General features: G+C 38.1%; 1 protein-coding gene across 3 annotated transcripts in view; it reads right to left on the bottom strand.

Moving 5' to 3' along the window:
• Positions 1 to 1,145, bottom strand: part of LOC109961604 (cadherin-10-like) — a 91,161-nt gene extending 90,016 nt beyond the window's left edge. Inside the window, exon 1 of one of the 3 annotated variants that reach the window (XM_020602581.1) lies at positions 883 to 1,145. The gene's annotated coding sequence lies outside the window, so the exon portion shown is untranslated. Of the gene's footprint in view, positions 1 to 546; positions 746 to 882 lie in introns of those variants that run through there. The other 2 variants (XM_020602561.1, XM_020602571.1) reach the window with 2 other exon arrangements.
• Positions 1,146 to 5,521: the final 4,376 nt, after the last annotated feature.

Genomic DNA, 5,521 nt, shown 5'->3' with positions numbered 1-5,521 from the left:
TAACAAATATCTACATCCCGGACGAGCACCCAAAAATGTAACCCTTTTGCCACCTGGCTCGTTATAGTAAAGGAATAGCTACTTAGTGCATACCCCTCTAAACTCAAAAAAACAAATTGGCAAAAGAGACATTCCAATGTAAGAAACTTTGTCTAGGGTTCAGTATGATCCTCACCTTTAAAACATAAATTGGAGATTTCTCAGAAATGATATTACTTCAAATAACTCAGAATATGTATGTACTTTGTTACTTGTAACTTATGGACAATTTTTCCAGGGACTGTTTCACAGTGTAAACAATAAACACAAACACTAAACACAGTTCAAGGTTGTGTATTAATTAAACAAACATATACCACAAATTTACCCAGTTCAAATATGAAATAATATTTTAAACCCTTGAAATGATGTTTTAACCACAAAATCAACCTGAGTGCACTCTTAAAGTTTTATGCAAGCTTGCGTTGGCGCGAGTTGGAGCTTATGTCCACTCGAAACCATTTTAACAGTCATACCAGTCTGAAAGAACAAAATCCTCGTTCCTACCATCCAAGGGACACAGGACGTCTGCACATGGAATCCTACTGCCCTGTCGTCTCCCCACGCAGGTGAGTTCTGAATCTCCAGTGGCAACACCGTGTGCTTCCTTGTGACTCTCGACGAGGTAATTAGCACAGACACGATGGAGCTAGCTTTAGCATTAGCTTGGCTTAGTTTTCTCAGTTTTGTCTTTTTGGAACACAGTTCAAACTCACTCACTCGCAGTACAGGTTGTTCACAAACTCTTCCGTGATTGACTGGAGCAGGGAACAGTTGTCCAGGCTTGCTGAAAACAGATTATAAGCGCCTTTTCTCTATCTTGAATCTTTAGTTGACACACACCTTATACGGCCATTGCCGTGACTTGTCCAGTTCTCATTTGCCCGCTCCGCGCGTCTTCTCTCTTCTTCTTCTCCTTTTTTTTAGGTTGTCTTCTTTTGTGGTACACTTAAAACATTGCAAAATAATAGAACATAAGATACAAACAATAAATTCCTCAACACCCATATAAAACGGTTATAAAACTGTGCAACTGCATATTTCAACCCATCACAACAAACCATGAAATTTCCTAATTATCCACCATGTAACGAAAACAAGCACCCCAATGCATCACCACAAAGACAAAACACGCTCTGGCAAACAAAAGAAAACATCATTCTGTGAATAATCAGATTACTACATAAGATTACCAACTGCACATGTCAACAGTTACAAGGGAAATGAAACATGTTTGGAATAAGCACTCACAAAGACAAATAAAGCCTATACAGTAGGTGACTGGGCTGATCAATATTAAACCAAGTACTGAAAATCCCCACACACACATGCACGCACACACACACACACACACACACACACACACACTCAACATGTATATATTAAACAGGCAATCGATTAGTGAGTCTTTGTGTAAGAAAGGGCAGACACATAAGGAAAAAGGAAGAAAAGGCTCATTCTAATAGAGATCGTGACAATAAATGTATGATTCAACACATATTATATTTCTTTGCCAATATAAAAAGGGCACCACACAGCAGACAGCTACCATACAAATAAAATATAGCTAAATGATTGCTCCTCTGTTGTGCACGTAACTAGAAACATAACATTTAGCAATGCCAAGTCAAGTATTTAAGTATGTAAGATGATGCTTCATATTGGCAGAAAAAGCACAAAAACATTTGAATATGTTCTCACCAAAGACATTCATTGAGGTTAACTGTCTTTAAATCACTTTGATCAACATTGGTTTTTATAAATGCACTGAACTAACTTGAGAGGAGTGAAAATGGCAAACAGTGATAGATGACATCACAGTTTAAAAAAAGTAAATCAGTCTGTGACTTGACTGTATAACATTAACAACTAATTTGTCAACTGTGGGTTAAGCTAAGAGAAAGATATGTCTTATTATTCTTATCTTATCTGATCTTTCTCATCTTATAATTTAATAGTTGGTGGAGACCAAAAACAGAGCTAAAAGGATTGTGCAGAACACACAGAATACACCACATGAATGCTCATGTGTACAGCTTGTTTCCACTGCTAAGTGGCCATGTTAAGGTCAAAACTATTCACAGTTATTGGTTTGTGTGAAAAACGGTGGGATTGAAATTTGATAGAGCCATTGCAGACATCAGTATATCAGCTGCCTAAAGGTTCCTAAATCTGTCCATTAACTCCCTAGTGCACTGTAATTCAAACCTGCAAAGCTTAAAATATAGGTAACAAATTTAGCCTTCACATTTTGGCTTGACTCAAACTAAACTAACTGCAGGTGTGATCACACAGTCTCAGAACAATCACATAATCATAGCCTGTGCTGTGACAAAGGAACATTTAGAAAATTAACAGAAACCATAATAAATGGGCAGTGTGCCCACAGCTTGAGCAAAACCCTGACCCAGCTGTAGACTAATCAGCTATATATTGATGAAGTATTGTAAGTTTGTATCTCATCATGCCACCTTTTGGCACTGTTAGAAAGGGGAGGGAGGTGCCAGAACAGCTAAAATTAAGCAGTGTCTCATCAACTATGACTCTCACTCCAGAGAAAAGTGTCACATGCTGGCAAACGGCTTTCGACTTGGCAGGCCCTCCCCATGGGCTGCGTCTAGTAAGTTCTGCCAAGCCAAGAAGAATAAAGACAAAAACTGTATACTACAGGCACTGCTGTATCTGGAATGAAAATCCTGGCTGACTTTGACAAACTGATTAGTGAGCAGACGGGTAACACAAGATTAATGTGTGTAATTATCATCAAAATGGCTTATCTCTCAAGGAGAGATTTTTCATGACAAGAGGATGAACATACAGTATGTTCTACACAGACTTTGCATCATGTCAAAGCAGTAGAGGTTGGTGGGCGCCTCGGGCTTTAAACAGAGAAAAAAAGCACAACAAAACCAGGTGAACTATTAATAAAAGTGATGTGCCTGGAATATTTGTTACATAAAAGTCTCTGGATTCAGGCAACTTAATTTCAGTCAACAGACTGCAAAAACATAATAATAATAATAATACAAATAATAATAGTTTCTATCTCTGTTAAGTAGTTTTAAAATTCCCTGCATAGGTGAGCTTTCAGTGTTTCATGCCCAATTGTTTGAAATCTATTCAAATAAAATAACGTGGAATTTTCTGTCAGTTCAAATGTGGAACTGAAGCTGATTAACACAACCACCTACTCACTAAAGCTTGTAATAATAAAACACATAGGAGATTACAGATTACAGATTATGACCAGACATGAAAAATATTGTGGCACTGCAGTTTTTTTTTATGTAGCAGCATATTTACCAACGCTGATCATGTAAATGAGCACGGCCACAGATATGTTCATTTGAATACACCTCAGCTATAGATCTGTTGCCTAAAGGCTGTTGTCCACATGTGGACCGAGAGGAAGTGGAGAAGAAAATCTAAGTTTACAGCAACCAAACTTAAATAAGATTGAAGAAATCAGAAAAAATATTTTGGAACTTCACATGGTCTCCCACCTGTCAATTCATCTTTTATTTTGTTCTTAAAGGTGGGGCTGGCGATTCCTTCCAGAAGCTTTTTTTCTTTCTTTTTTTACATACTGTATGTTGAACTTCTGTTTTCAGCCCAAAGGCAGTGAATACATTAAATGCATTGACAACTTCAAGAAAAAAATCCATCATCTGTGGCAGCAGCAGGGCTGAAAAACCACTAATTTTACTCATCCCAAACAAAACCACTGGATGGCCTACCTGCCCATCATCCTATTTCCTTGCAGTGTGCATTGTGTTTTGGAGGAGTGGCTTTGGAGAAAAGTCAGAATGAAAGGGTAGGATTTCTTTGAGCTTCTGGTTAAATCGAGCTTCGTCTTGCTGGTTTTCCGGGATCACCAACCAAACCTTTAACTAAAGAAATCTCAGATGACTAACAGCTGACATGCTGAGACCAGGGCTGAAAATTTTACACCTGATGTTAAATTTCAGCTGCACCTCCCTCTGTCACAGCGGTGGTAAATCAGGTGCTGAGAATATTTGTACAAATAACTTAAAATACTGTACATATTGAATGAGACCAAGTGTGCAAATTCCTGTAGTGCCGCACATCTTCTGTTTTTCCACCACAAAACCTGACAGTGACTACTTAGTAAACATGAATACACACCATTTCACTGTTTAGCACTAGAAAATGAGCCGCAAAAGCTTAACAAGTATCCCCCATAATACCCATGATGCCACTCAGTGACTTCAGTGACCTTATGACTTTTCATTGATAATGTCCAGCAGTTATCCAGTGAAATATCACTGGACATAGAAGATAGATTGGCACAATATTTTGTACATGCATTCATGGTTCCCAGACTGTGAATCCTGTTGACTGTGGCAACCCCTTGACTTTTTCTCTTGTGCCACATGAGGCTGAAATTTGTAACTCTGAATTGAATCTGTCCAGAACTATTACATGAGTTCCCATGGAATTTGGCACATTGATTGATGTATCCAACAGGGTGAATTGTAAAAACTTTGGTGATCCCTTAACTTTTAATACAGAACCAAAATATAGAACCCACCCACCACCCATTTTTGTTCAAAATACAAATGATGTATCAATAAAACAATCATTTGTAGCCAGTTTGGCTGTGAATATGTGACAGAATCTGTGGCTCATGCAGCTGTCTGACATCCTCCTGCTGAGCCTTTCAGCCCAAAACAGAAGCAGCTTGTTCAACCTGGGACCAGAGTGCTGTCAAACCTCCACCTCCGATGGGACGCTGGTGTTATTAATGTAATATAACACATAAACCAGTGGGGGATTTGCTTTGAACATGTCCTGATAAAGTGCCTGTTGTGAACGCGTCTCTACATCAGCCACGTTAAAAGGCTCACTGGCATACGCTGAAACGATCAGTGAAACTCCAGTGTTGGACTCAGGGTGTTGTTTGTGTTTCCTCTCTCTGGAGGAGGCCATGAGAAATGAATGATTGATAGTTAGGTTCAGTGTCTTTCAACACTTTCCCAGAACAATATCTTCTCTCCCGCCTTATGAAATGACCCCACTGACTCGGTGTTTGAGAAATATATCTATATTTATTCATTCATTTATTTATTTCTTCTTCTTAGAAATACAGTGTGGCTGTTTCTTCACTGTCTCGTTTGTCAGTACAATATCTAGTTCTTCCTTTTATCACTGGAGAAGTGACAACTTTCTTTGTCAGTCCAATAGAGATGGTACATCTCATTTTAGCTCACAGTGTGTTGTTGAACATAAGTAAGTCTTTGATGGCACAACTTCCACTTAAATTTGTTATGATGACAATTATTTTTTACAGTCTTTCATAACTTAAAAATTGATAATAATATTTTTATTGGACAGACTTCCTCTTGAATTCCTGCAACAATGTATTTAAATAGTATGAAACCATAATAATTATTATATCTATCCATCACTGTCATGCAGTTAAGTTTGGTAAGGATTTATGAATGAAAACAATGGCACCTCA

The sequence above is a fragment of the Monopterus albus genome, unplaced genomic scaffold (genome assembly GCF_001952655.1).
Source record: "Monopterus albus unplaced genomic scaffold, M_albus_1.0 scaffold3.1, whole genome shotgun sequence".
Classification (NCBI taxonomy): Eukaryota; Metazoa; Chordata; class Actinopteri; order Synbranchiformes; family Synbranchidae; genus Monopterus; species Monopterus albus.
Note: the sequence above shows the minus strand (reverse complement) of the source record. Positions and strands in the feature narration are given on the sequence as shown.